Source organism: Maylandia zebra, linkage group LG12 (genome assembly GCF_041146795.1).
Source record: "Maylandia zebra isolate NMK-2024a linkage group LG12, Mzebra_GT3a, whole genome shotgun sequence".
NCBI lineage: Eukaryota > Metazoa > Chordata > Actinopteri > Cichliformes > Cichlidae > Maylandia > Maylandia zebra.
Genome location: NC_135178.1, coordinates 765,599 through 780,844, shown reverse-complemented (window position 1 = coordinate 780,844; position 15,246 = coordinate 765,599).

Below are 15,246 nucleotides of genomic sequence, written 5' to 3'. Positions count from 1 at the left end.
TTATAGAATTCAATATCCCCGTGCTGGTCAAAAAGGTTTTGCAGCTGTTTGAGCTAAGATTTCCAAGTTATTCACATAATGAAAACCTATACTTTGTTTCGGTCGAGTTCCCCATTCAAATGCATGTAACAGTCAGAAACGCACTAACGTGGTGAAATAAAGCGTTTTTGTACAACTTCATATAAATAGCTGTAACTTTTGATAGAAGACTCAGAAATACATATTTATGGCTTTATCTTAAAGACTTCAATATCCCCGTGCTGGACAAACAGGTTTTGCAGCTGCTTGAGCTAAGATTTTCAAGTTATACACATAATGAAAACCTATACTTTGTTTCGGGCGAAACAGTATATATACGTGGATGGATCAGCCAGCAACAAAGGCCCTGGTGAAATGTAGTTGGCATAAATCATGAAAAACAGGCCCTGGTGTATTGTGGATCGCTTAAGCCAGCAAAACAAGCCCTGGTGTAATGTGGATGGCCTCATTCAGCACCACAGGCCCTGCTATGGTGTTGATGGCCTCACAGGGAGCACTGGCCCTGGTGTAATGTGGACGGCATCAGCCAGTAGCACAGGCCCTTGTGTATTGTGGATGGCATCAGCCAGTAGCAGAGGCCCTGGTGTAATGTGGATGGCATCAACAAGCAGCAGAGGCCCTGGTGTGGTGAAGATGGCCTCAGAGGAAGCACTGTCCCTGGTGTAAAGTGTATGGCCTCAGCCAACAACAGTTGCCCTGGTGAAATGTGGATGGTATTGGCCAGCACCAAAGTCCCTGGAGTAATGTGGATGGCCTCAGCCAACAGGACAGGCCCTGTTGTGTTGAAGATGGCCTCACAGGAAGCACTGTCCCTGGTGTAAAGTGTATGGCCTCAGCCATCAACAGTGGCCCTGGTGAAATGTGGATGGTGTTGGCCAGCACCACAGTCCCTGGTGTAATGTGAATGTCTTCAGCCAGTAGCACAGGCCTTTGTGTATTGTGGATTGCATCAGAAAGCAACACAAACCGTGGTGAAATGTCGATGGTATTGGTCAGCACCACACGCCCTGGTGTAATGTGAATAGCCTTAGCCAACACCACTGGCCCTGGTGAAATGTGCATGATATTGGTCAGCAACACAGGCCCAGGTGTAAAGTGGATGGCATCAACTAGCAGCAGAGGCCCTGGTTGGGTGAAGATGGCCTCAAGGGAAGCACTGTCCCTGGTGCAATGTGTATGGCCTCAGCTAAGAACAGTTGCCCTGGTGAAATGTGGATAGTATTGGCAGGCACCACAGGCCCTGGTGTAATGTGAATGGCCTCATCCAACAGTAAAGGCCCTGGTGTGGTGAAGATGGCCTCACAGGAAGCACTGTCCCTGGTGTAATGTTTTTGGTCTCAGCCAACAGCAGTGGTGAAATGTGAATTGTGGATGATATATGGCCAGCACCACAGGCCCTGGTGTAATGTGGATGGCATCAACGAGTAGCACAGGCCCTGGTGAAATGTAGTTGGCCTCAGCCAGTAGGACAAGCCCTGGTGTAATGTGGATGGCATGACAGTGGCCCTGGTAAAATGTGGATGGTATCAGCCAGCAGCACAGGCCCTGGTGTGGTGAATATGGCCTCACAGGGAGCACTGTCCCCGGTGTAATGTGGATGACCTCGGCCAACAACAGTGGCCCTGGTGAAATGTGGATGGTATAGACCAGCACCACAGGCCCTGGTGTGGTGATGAATGATCAAAGGAAGCACTGGCAGTGGTGTAATGTGGATGGCCTCAGCCAACAACACTGGCCCTGGTGAAATGTGGATGGTATTCGTCAGCACCAAACATCCTGGTGTAATGTGAATAGCCTTAGCCAACAGGTGTAATGTGGATGGTATCAGCAAGTAGCACAGGCCCTGGTGTGGTGATGAAGGCCTCACAGGAAGAACTGTCCCTGGTGTAATGTGGATGTCCTCATCCAACAGTACAGGCCCTTGTGTGGTGAAGATGGCCTCACAGGAAGCACTGTCCCTGGTTTAAAGTGTATGGCCTAAGCCAACAACAGTGGCCCTGGTGAAATGTGGATGGTATTGGCCAGCACCACAGGCCCTGGTGTGGTTATTAATGAATCAAAGGAAGCACTGGCCCTGGTGTAATGTGGATGGCCTCAGCCAACAACAGTGGACCTGGTGAGATGTGGATGGCCTCATCCAGCACCACAGGCCCTGGTGTGGTGATGATGGCCTCACAGGAAGCACTGGTAGTGGTGTAATGTGGATGGCATCAGCCAGTATCACAGGCCCCTGTGTTTTGTGGATGTCATCAGGCAGAAACACAAGCCCTGGTGAAATGTGGATGGTTTCGGACAACACCACAGGCCCTGGTGTAATGTCGATGGCCTATGCCAGTAACACAGGCAGTGGTGTGGTGAAGATGGCCTCACAGGGAGCACTGGCCCTGGTGTAATGTTTATAGCCTCAGCCAACAACAGTGGCCCTGGTGAATTGTGGATGGTATTGGCCAGCACCACAGGCCCTGGTGTAATGTGGATGGCATCAGCCAGTAGCACAGGCCTTTGTATATTGTGGATGGGATCAGCCACAAACACAGGCCCTGGTGAAATGTAGTTGGCCTCAGCCATGACCACAGGCCCTGGTGAAATGTAAATGTCCTCAGCCAGTATCACAGGCCCTGTTGTAATGTGGATGGCCTGATCTAACAACACTGTCTCTGGTGAAATATGGATGGTATTGGAAAACACCACAGGCCCAGGTGTAATGTGAATGTCCTCAGCCAACACCACTGGCCCTGGTGTAATATGGATGGCATCAGCCAGGAGCACAGGCCTTTGTGTGTTGTGGATCGCATCAGCCAGTAGCACAGGCCCTAGTGTAATGTGTATGGCCTCAGCTAAGAACAGTGGCCCTGGTGAAATACGGATGGTATTGGCCAGCACCACACACCCTGGTTTAATGTGAATTGCCTTAGCCAGTAGCACAGACCCTTGTGAATTGTGGATCACATCATCCAGCAACGCAGGCCCTGGTGTGGTGAAGATGGCCTCACAGGGAGCACTGTCCCTGGTGTAATGTGGATTGCATCAGCCAGTAGCACAGGCCTTTGTATATTGTGGATGGGATCAGCCACCAACACAGGCCCTGGTGAAATGTAGTTGGCCTCAGCCATGACCACAGGCCCGGGTGAAATGTAAATGTCCTCAGCAAGTATCACAGGCCATGTTGTTATGTGGATGGCCTGATCTAACAACACTGTCCCTGGTGAAATATGGATGGTATTGGTCAGCACCACACACCCTGGTGTAATGTGAATGGCCATAGCCAACACCGCTTTATCTGGTGAAATGTGCATGAAATGGTTCAGCACCACAGGCCCAGGTGTAATGTGTATGTCCTCAGCCAACACCACTGGCCTTGGTGTAATGTGGATGGCATCAGCCAGGAGCACAGGCCCTGGTTTAATGTGAATGGCCTTAGCCAGTAGCACAGGCCCTTGTGAATTGTGGATCACATCAGCCATCAACGCAGGCCCAGGTGTGGTGAAGATGGCCTCACAGGGAGCACTGGCCCTGGTGTAATGTGGATGGCATCAGCCAGGAGCACAGGCCCTTGTGTATTGTGGATTGCATCAGCCAGTAGCACACGCCCTGGTGTAATGTGGATGGCATCAACAAGCAGCAGAGGCCCTGGTCGGGTGAAGATGGCCTCACAGGAAGCACCGTCCCTGGTGTTATGTGAATGGTAGAAGCCAACAACATTTGCCCTGGTGAAATGTGGATGGTATTGGCCAGCACCAAAGTGCCTGGAGTAATGTGGATGGCCTCAGCCAACAGTACAGGCCCTGTTGTGTTGAAGTTGGCCTCACATGGAAGCACTGTCCGTGATGTAAAGTGTTAGTCCTCAGCCATCAACAGTGGTCCTGGTGAAATGTGGATGGTATTGGCCAGCACTACAGGCCCTGGTGTAATGTGAATGTCTTCAGCCAGTAGCACAGGCCTTTGTGTATTGTGGATCGCATCAGACAGCAACACAAACCGTGGTGAAATGTGAATGGTATTGGTCAGCACCACACACCCTGGTGTAATGTGAATAGCCTTAGCCAACAACACTGGCCCTGGTGAAATGTGCATGATATTGGTCAGCACCACGGGCCCAGGTGTAATGTGGATGGCATCAACAAGCAGCAGAGGCCCTGGTGTCGTGAAGATGGTGTCAAGTGAACCACTGTCCCTGGTGTAATGTGTATGGCCTCAGCTAAGAACAGTGGCCCTGGTGAAATGTGGATGGTATTGGCCAGCACCACAGGCCCTGGTGTAATGTGAATGTCCTCAGCCATGACCACAGGCCCTGGTGAAATGTAAATGTCCTCAGCCAGTAGCACATGCCCTGGTGTAATGTGGATGGCCTCATCCAGCAACACCACAAGCCCTGGTGAAATGTGGTGGTTTTCGGCCAGCAACACAGACCCTTGGGTAATTTGGATTGCTAGCAGCACAGGCCCTGGTCTGGTGAAGATGGCCTCACAGGAATCACTGGCCCTGGTGTATTTTCGATGGCATCAGCAAGCAGCACAGACCCTGGTCTAGTGAAGATGGCCTCACAGAAATCACTGGCCCTGGTGTATTGTGGATGGCATCAGCAATCAACACAGGCCCTGGTGAAATATAGGTGGCCTCAGCCAGCAGCACAGGCTCTACTGCAATGTTAATGGCCTCAGCCAGCAACACAGTCCCTGGTGTAATGTTAATGTCCTCATCCAACCCCATGGCCCCGGTGCAATGTGGATGTCCTCAGCCAGCAGCACAGGACCTGGTGTAATGTGGATGGCATAATCTAACAACACTGGCCTTTGTGAAACATGGATGGTATTGGTAAGCACCACACACCCTGGTGTAATGTGGATGGCTTTAGCTTACACCACTGGCCCTGGTGTAATGTGCATGATATCGGCCAGCATCACAGGCACTAATGTGGATGGCATCAACGAGCATCAAAGGCCCTGGTGGGGTAACGATGGCCTCACAGGAAGCACAGGCCTTGGTGTAATGTGGATGGTAGAAGCCGACATCACAGTCTCTTGTGTAATGTGAATGGCCTAAGCCAACAACAGTGGCCCTGGTGAAATGTGGATGGTATTGGCCGGCACCACAGGCCCTGGTGTGGTGATGAATGATCAAAGGAAGCACTGGCAGTGGTGTAATGTGGATGGCCTCAGCCAACAACAGTGGCCCTAGTGTAATGTGGATGGCATAAGCCAAAAGCACAAGCCCTTGTGTATTGTGGATGGCACCAGCCATTAGCACAGGCCCTGCTGTAATGTGGATGGCATCAACGAGTAGCAAAGGCACTGGTAAAATGTGGATGGTATCAGCCAGCAACACAGGCCCTGGTGTAATGTGGATGGCCTCAGCCAACAGTACAGGCCCTGGTGTGGTGAAGATGGCCTCAAGGGAAGCACTGTCCCTGGTGTAAAGTGTATGGCCTCAGCCAAAAACAGTGGCCCTGGTGAAATGTGGATAGTATTGGCCAGAACCACAGGCCCTGGTGTAATGTGAATATCTTCACCCAGTAGCACAGGCCCTTGTGTGTTGTGGATCGCATCAGCCAGCAACACAACCCCTGGTGAAATGTGGATTGTATCAACGAGTAGCACAGGCCCTGGTGAAATGTGGATGGTATTGGCCAGCACCACAGGCCCTGGTGTGGTGATGAATGAATCAAAGGAAGCACTGGCAGTGGTGTAATGTGGATGGCCTCAGCCAACAACACTGGCCCTGGATAAATGTGGATGGTATTGGCCAGCACCAAAGGACCTGGTGTAATGTGGATGGCCTCATCCAGCACCACAGGCCCTGGTGTGGTGATGATGGCCTCACAGGAAGCACTGGTAGTGGTGTAATGTGGATGGCATCAGCCAGTATCACAGGCCCCTGTGTTTTGTGGATGTCATCAGGCAGAAACACAAGCCCTGGTGAAATGTGGATGGTTTCGGACAACACCACAGGCCCTGGTGTAATGTCGATCGCCTCTGCCAGTAACACAGGCAGTGGTGTGGTGAAGATGGCCTCACATGAAGCACTGTCCCTGGTGTAATGTGTATGGCCTCAGCCAACAACAGTGGCCCTGGTGAAATATGGATGGTATTGGTCAGCACCACACACCCTGGTGTAATGTGGATGGCATCAACGAGCAGCACAGGCCCTGGTCGGGTGAAGATGGCCTCACAGGAAACACTGTCCATGGTGTAATGTGGATGGTAGAAGCCAACAACAGTTGCCCTGGTGAGATGTGGATGGCATTGGCAAGCACCAAAGGCCCTGGTGTAATGTGGATGGCCTCAGCCAACAGTACAGGCCCTGGTGTGGTGAAGATGGCCTCACAGGAAGCACTGTCCCTGATGTAAAGTGTATGGCCTATGCCAACAACAGTGGCCCTGGTAAAATGCTGATGGTATTGGCCAGCACCACAGGCCCTGGTGTGGTGATGATGGAATCAAAGGAAGCACTGTCCCTGGTGTTATGTGGATGGTAGAAGCCAACAACATTTGCCCTGGTGAAATGTGGATGGTATTGGCCAGCACCACACACCCTGGTGTAATGTGAATAGCCTTAGCCAACAACACTGGCCCTGATGAAATGTGCATTATATTGGTCAGCACCACAGGCCCAGGTGTAATGTGGATGGCATCAACGAGCAGCAGAGGCCCTGGATGGGTGAAGATGGCGTCAAGCGAAGCACTTTCCCTGGTGTAATGTGTATGGCCTCAGCTAAGAACAGTGGCCCTGGTGAAATGTGGATGGTATTGGCCAGCACCACAGGTCCTGGTGTGGTGAAGATGGCCTCACAGGAAGCACTGTCCCTGATGTAAAGTGTATGGCCTCAGCCAACAACAGTGGTCCTGGTGAAATGTGGATGGTATTGGCTAGCACCACAGGCCCTGGTGTAATGTGGATGGCCTCATCCAGCACCACAGGCCCTGGTGTGGTGATGATGGCCTCACAGGAAACACTTTCCGTGGTGTAATGTGGATGGTAGAAGCCAACAACAGTGTCCCTGGTGAAATGTGGATGGTATTGGCCAGCAGCACAGGCCCTGCTGTAATGTGAATAATAATAATAATAATGGATACTTTATTGATCCCCATGGGGAAATTACTTGTTTTTCTCTGCATTTGACCCATTCACTCAGTGAAGCAGTGGGCAGCCCACTAAGCAGGCGCCCGGGGAGCAGTGTGTAGGGACGGTACCTTGCTCAGGGGTACCTCAGGGTAGCTGTTCAGGGGAATCGAACCCCCGACCTTCCGATCATGGGGCCACCACTCTACCTACTGAGCTATCCCTGCCCTGCCCTACAACACTTTCCGTGGTGTAATGTGGATGGTAGAAGCCAACAACATTTGCCCTGGAGAAATGTGGATGGTATTGGCCAGCACCAAAATCCCTGGTGTAATGTGGATGGCCCTGGTGTGGTGAAGATGGCCTCACAGGAAGTAATGTCCCTGATGTAAAGTGTATGGCCTCAGCCAACAACAGTGGTTCTGGTGAAATGTGGATGTTATTGTCTAGCACCACATGCCCTGGTATAATGTGAATGTCTTCAGCCAGCACCACAGGCGCAGGTATAATGTGGATGGCATTAACGAGCAACAGAGGCCGTGGTTGGGTGAAGATGGCCTCAAAGGAAACACTGTCCCTGGTGTAATGTGTATGGCCTCAGCTAAGAACAGTGGCCCTGGTGAAATGTGGATGGTATTGGTCAGCACCACACACCCTGGTGTAATGTGAATAGCCTTAGCCAACACCACTGGCCCTGGTGAATTGTGCATGATATTGGTCAGCACCCCAGGCACAGGTGTAATGTGGATGGTATCAGCAAGTAGCACAGGCCCTGGTGTGGTGATGATGGCCTCAAAGGAAGAACTGTCCCTGGTGTAATGTGGATGTCCTCATCCAAAAATACAGGCCCTGGTGTGGTGAAGATGGCCTCACAGGAAGCACTGTCCCTGGTGTAAAGTGTATGGCCTCAGTCAACAACAGTGGCCCTGGTGAAATGTGGATGGTATCAGCCAGCACCACAGGCCCTGGTGTGGTGATGATGGAATCACAGGAAGCACTGTCCCTGGTGTAATGTGGATGGCCTCAGCCACCAACACAGGCCCTGGTGTAATGTGAATAGCCTTAGCCAACACCACTGGCCCTGGTGAATTGTGCATGCTATTGGCCAGCACCACAGGAAGCACTGGTAGTGGTGTAATGTGGATGTCATCAGCCAGTATCACAGGCCCCTGTGTTTTGTGGATGTCATCAGGGAGAAACACAAGCCCTGGTGAAATGTGGATGGTTTCGAACAACACCACAGGCCCGGGTGTAATGTGGATGGCCTCTGCCAGTAACACAGGCTGTTGTGTGGTGAAGATGGCCTCACATGAAGCACTGTCCCTGGTGTAAAGTGTATGGCATCAGCTAAGAACAGTGGCCCTGGTGAAATGTGGATGGTATTGGTCAGCACCACACACCCTGGTGTAATGTGAATAGCCTTAGCCAACACCACTGGCCCTGGTGAATTGTGCATGATATTGGTCAGCACCCCAGGCACAGGTGTAATGTGGATGGTATCAGCAAGTAGCACAGGCCCTGGTGTGGTGATGATGGCCTCAAAGGAAGAACTGTCCCTGGTGTAATGTGGATGTCCTCATCCAAAAATACAGGCCCTGGTGTGGTGAAGATGGCCTCACAGGAAGCACTGTCCCTGGTGTAAAGTGTATGGCCTCAGTCAACAACAGTGGCCCTGGTGAAATGTGGATGGTATCAGCCAGCACCACAGGCCCTGGTGTGGTGATGATGGAATCACAGGAAGCACTGTCCCTGGTGTAATGTGGATGGCCTCAGCCACCAACACAGGCCCTGGTGTAATGTGAATAGCCTTAGCCAACACCACTGGCCCTGGTGAATTGTGCATGCTATTGGCCAGCACCACAGGAAGCACTGGTAGTGGTGTAATGTGGATGTCATCAGCCAGTATCACAGGCCCCTGTGTTTTGTGGATGTCATCAGGGAGAAACACAAGCCCTGGTGAAATGTGGATGGTTTCGAACAACACCACAGGCCCGGGTGTAATGTGGATGGCCTCTGCCAGTAACACAGGCAGTTGTGTGGTGAAGATGGCCTCACATGAAGCACTGTCCCTGGTGTAATGTGTATGGCCTAAGCCAAAAACAGTGGCCCTGGTGAAATATGGATGGTATTGGTCAGCACCACACACCCTGGTTTAATGTGAATGGCCTTAGCCAGTAGCACAGGCCCTTGTGAATTGTGGATCACATCAGCCAGCATAGCAGGCCCTGGTGTGGTGAAGATGGCCTCACAGGGAGCACTGGCCCTGGTGTAATGTGGATGGCATCAGCCAGTAGCAAAGGCCTTTGTATATTGTGGATGGGATCAGCCACCAACACAGGCCCTGGTGAAATGTAGTTGGCCTCAGCCATGACCACAGGCCCTGGTGAAATGTAAATGTCCTCAGCCAGTATCACAGGCGTGTAATGTGGATGGCATCAACGAGCAGCAGAGGCCCTTGTCTGGTGAAGATGGCCTCACAGGAAACAATGTCCCTGGTGTAATGTGGATGGTAGAAGCCAACAACAGTGTCCCTGGTGAAATGTGGATGGTATTGGCCAGCACCAAAGGCCCTGATGAAATGTGGATGGCCTTAGCCAACAGTACAGGCCCTGGTGTGGTGAAGATGGCCTCACAGGAAGCACTGTCCCTGATGTAAAGTGTATGGCCTCAGCAAACAACACTGGTCCTGATTAAATGTGGATGGTATTGGCCAGCACCACAGGCCCTGGTGTAATGTGAATATCTTCACCCAGTAGCATAGGCCCTTGTGTGTTGTGGATCGCATCAGCCAGCAACACAACCCCTGGTGAAATGTGGATGGTATCAACGAGTAGCAAAGGTCCTGGTGAAATGTGGATGGTATTGGCCAGCACCACAGGCCCTGGTGTGGTGATGAATGAATCAAAGGAAGCACTGGCAGTGGTGTAATGTGGATGGCCTCAGCCAACAACACTGGCCCTGGAGAACTGTGGATGGTATTGGCCAGCACCACAGGCCCTGGTGTAATGTGGATGGCCTCATCCAGCACCACAGGCCCTAGTGTGGTGATGATGGCCTCACAGGAAGCACTGGTAGTGGTGTAATGTGGATGTGATCAGCCAGTATCACAGGCCCCTCTGTTTTGTGGATGTCATCAGGCAGAAACAAAAGCCCTGGTGAAATGTGGATGGTTTCGGACAACACCACAGGCCCGGGTCTAATGTCGATGGCCTCTGCCAGTAACACAGGCAGTGGTGTGGTGAAGATGGCCTCACATGAAGCACTGTCCCAGGTGTAATGTGTATGGCCTCAGCCAACAACAGTGGCCCTGGTGAAATATGGATGGTATTGGCCAGCACCACAGGCCTTGGTGTAATGTGGATGGCATCAACGAGTAGCACAGGCCGTAGTGTAATGTGGATGGCCTCATCCAGCACCACACGCCCTGGTGTGGTGATGATGGCCTCAGCCAAAAGCACTGTCCCTGGTGTTATGTGTTAGGCCTCAGCCAACAACAGTGTCCCTGGTGAAATTTGGATGGTATTGTCCAGCACCAAAGGCCCTGGTGTAATGTTGATGGCGTCAGCCAACAGTACAGGCCCTGGTGTGTTGAAGATGGCCTCACAGGAAGCACTGTCCCTGGTGTAATGTGTTTGGCCTCAGCCAACAACAGTGGCCTTTGTGAAATGTGGATGATATATGGCCAGCACCACAGGCCCTGGTGTAATGTGGATGGCATCAGCGACTAGCACAGGCCCTGGTGAAATGTAGTTGGCTTCAGCCAACAACAGTGGTCCTGTTGAAATGTGGATGGTATTGGCCAGCACCACAGGCCCTGGTGTAATGTGAATGTCTTCAACCAGTAGCACAGGCCTTTGTGTATTGTAGATCGCATCAGACAGCAGCACAAACCCCGGTGAAATGTGGATGGTATTGGTCAGCACCACACACCCTGGTGTAATGTGGATGTCCTCAGCCAACACCACTGGCCCTGGTGAAATGTAGTTGGCCTCAGCCAGTAGCACAGGCCCTGGTGTAATGTGGATGGCATGACCCAGCAACGCAGGCCCAGGTGTAATGTGGATGGCCTCATCCAGCACCACATACCCTGGTCTGGTGATGATGATCTCACAGGAAGCACTGGTAGTGGTGTAATGTATATGGTCTCAGCCAACAACAGTGGCCCTGGTGAAATGTGGATGGTATTGGCCAGCACCACAGGCCCTGGTGTGGTGATGATGGAATCACAGGAAGCAATGTCCCTGGTGTAATGTGGATGGCCTCAGCCAACAACACTGGCCCTGGTGAAATGTGGATGGTATTGGCCAGCACCACAGGCCCTGGTGTGGTGATGATGGAATCACAGGAAGCACTGTCCCTGGTGTAATGTGTATGTCCTCAGCCAACAACACTGGCCCTGGTGAAATGTGGATGGTATTGGTCAGCACCACTGGCCCAGGTGTATTGTGAATAGCCTTAGCCAACACCACTGGCCCTGGTGAATTGTTCATGATATTGGTCAGCACCACGCTCCCTGGTGTAATGTGGATGTCCTCAGCCAACACCACTGGCCCTGGTGAAATGTAGTTGTCCTCAGCCAGTAGCACAGGCCCTGCTGTAATGTGGATGGCATGACCCAGCAACGCAGGCCAAGTGTAATGTGGATGGCCTCAGCCAACAACAGTGGCCCTGGTGAAATGTGGATGGTATTGGCCAGCACCACAGGCCCTGGTGTGGTGATGATGAAACCACAGGAAGCACTGTCCCTGGTGTAATGTGGATGGCCTCAGCCAACAACAGTGGCCCTGGTGAAATGTGGATGGTATTGGCCAGCACCAAAGGCCCTGGTGTGGTGATGATGGAATCACAGGAAGTACTGTCCCTGGTGTAATGTGGATGGCCTCAGCTAACAACACTGGCCCTGGTGAAATGTCGATGGTATTGGTCAGCACCACATGCCCAGGTGTATTGTGAATAGCCTTAGCCAACACCACTGGCCCTGGTGAATTGTGCATGATATTGGTCAGCACCACAGGCCCAGGTGTAATGTGGATGGCATCAGCAAGTAGCACAGGCCCTGGTCTGGTGATGATGGCCTCACAGGAAGAACTTTCCCTGGTGTAATGTGGATGTCCTCATCCAACAGTACAGGCCCTGGTGTGGTGAAGATGGCCTCACAGGAAGCACTGTCGCTGGTATAAAGTGTATGGCCTCAGCCAACAACAGTGGCCCTGGTGTAATGTGGATGGCCTCAGCCAGCACCACAGGCCCTGGTGTAATGTGGATAGCCTCATCCAGCACCACAGGCCTTGGTGTGGTGATGATGGCCTCACAGAAAGCACTGGTAGTGGTGTAATGTGGATGGCCTCTGCCACTAACACAGGCAGTGGTGTGGTGAAGATGGCCTCACAGGAAGCACTGTCCATGGTGTAATGTGTATGGCCTCAGCCAACAACAGTGGCCCTGGTGAAATGTGGATGGTGTTGGCCAGCACCACAGGCCCTGGTGTAATGTGGATGGCAACTACGAGTAGCACTGTCCCTGGTGTAATGTGGATGGCCTCATCCAGCACCACACGCCCTGGTGTGGTTATGATGGCCTCAACCAAAAGCACTGTCCCTGGTGTTATGTGTATGGCCTCAGCCAACAACAGTGGCCCTGGTGAAATGTGGATGGTATTGGCCAGCACCACAGGCCCTTGTGTATTGTGGATGGCATCAACGAGCAGCAGAGGCCCTGGTTGGGTGAAGATGTCCTCAAGGGAAGCACTGTCCCTGGTGTAATGTGGATGGCCTCAGCTAAGAACAGTGGCCCTGGTGAGATGTGGATGGTATTGGCCAGCACCACAGGCCCTGGTGTAATGTGTATTGCCTCATCCAAAAGCACACTCCCTGGTGTGGTGAAAATGGCCTCTGTCATGTGGCTGAACTGAGGGTGACACTGGTGACTCTGGAGACTGAGCTGAGAGTGGCTACGGGTCTAAATACACTGGGAAGTAACGAGGAGAATGAGAGGATCCATTTGATGGTTGCGTCGTTCTGTCATGGTTGGCTGTGTGGCAGGCGGGCAAGCAGGAGTGGTGGATCCAAAATGCAGGACTCAGACACAGAAGTTCAACTTAAAGCGCAGCTTTATTGCTGGAAACCCTCTTACTAACTAAAGGCATCAAAAGACAAACAAAAACGCTGGTGGACTAAAACACTGAAGCAGAAGACACTGAACTGGAAACAAAACATTGAACTGGAACTGGAAACAAAACACTGGCAACACGGAGGCAAAACACACACAGCTTGTTGAGGGTACGACGCAACACCGACTCAGAGAAACACAGGGTCTAAATACACTGGGAAGTAACGAGGAGAATGAGACACAGAAGGAGAGCACAGCTGGGGGAAATTAGAATAGACGAGACAAGCAAAGCAGGACACATTCACATAAGTCACGGACCGTCAAAGTAAAACAGGAAGGATCACACAGAGACGCGAACTTGACACCGTGGAGACAGCAACTAAGAAACACAGAGACATAAACCATAAGGCAGAGGACTCTAAGAACCGATAGACACGGAGGGGAACTCAAACATGCAGACACAGACTTACAGAACAGAGGGGACACAGAGAAACGAGAAGGGCAAGGGATCGAAACTAGAAACTATAGAATAACTCACACCAAATACAAAAATCACAAAGAACTAAAACGCTGGGTCAGGAGACCCAGGACCCTGACAGCCTCACAGGAAGCACTGTCCCTGGTGTAATGTGTATGGCCTTGTGATGTAGCATAACTTAAGCAGCAAGGAAGGTGATAAGTAAATAGCATTAGCAGACAATTTAAGTTCTTTTTAAGCATACTTTATTGCTAGCATCTCCCTTTTACCATAAAACAATCAATCAGGCATGCAAAAATCCCACTGGCTTTATACAAGACTTTGCCCACACCTGACCTCGTTAGTCCCTACCATTGAACAAAATAGGTCAAACCAAATAATACAATTCTAAACAAAGAACAGGAATAAAGTCATGCATGAAACTGACAAACTCATTTACGCAACTAAATAGTTTGTAAAGTAAAACACTGGATACAATATAACTCAAAAGGCTACTTTAAAGAAAACAAACAATACTATACAAAATGAAAAACCCTCCATTTGGTTACACCCAGTGATCCAATCATTGACCTCATGACCCTATATAAACAGGAAGTAGTGGGCGGCCCGTCCCATACACCTGTCTCACATATAGGACCTGCAAGCACAACATGGACACCATGGTAAGTATAACCAAAGCAACATAAAGAAACATAATTTACTAGACATGTGCCTGTAAACAGAAGAGAATTCAGATGATCTGATGGTTAGTAGTGTTTGCTTTAAAACACATGCATGGATGTAAAGAATGTAACTACTGCTACCACAAACAAAACCCGGGATATTGTGTGTTAAGAGAAGTTACACCAGCAATGTCTAAATGAAAGCATTATGGCTGACTGTAGTGATGGCCAAATGAAGCTTTCCGAAGCACTGAAGCTTGTATTTAAAAACGGTTCATTACTCGAAGCTTTTCAACACAGTCCTCTCCGGTGACATCTGGTGGTGAAAAATTTGAAGAGCAGCTTGAATCTGCAAAATAAAACGGACTGCTCAATCATCACTGCTCACTCAAGAGTGGAGTTCTCTCCGATATTGGGCCACCGTTCCGTTGCTTTGAACATGTAATTGGTTTAGTTTTCTCGATTGGGGGGCTGAAAAAAATGTAATGCGTATTTGCGTAATACATTTTGATCAATAAACTTTCCCTATTTAAACATGCACTATGGTGTGGCCTTTCTTTGCTCATAACTCCTTGATTTTGGTAAATACAATAAGTGAGCAATATATATAATATACATATGAGACTGCACAGCACATTATGGAGTATGCCCCTGCTGTGGAGTCCTGCCTCCATCTACTTGTCATTTAATCACTGGACAGCTGGACAGGTTCATACAAAATATTAGATTAGGCCAATTGTCCTATACATATTTTTGACCTAGGATTGATTGTGAACTGGAAAGGGAAAATGCTTAGGAAGCTGAGTACGGCTGCATCGTCACTGATTTGTAGAATCATTTTGATTCGATACAGGATCCGATTCAATTTGATTGGAATCTGGAAAGTTTTGCCTCAGTCAG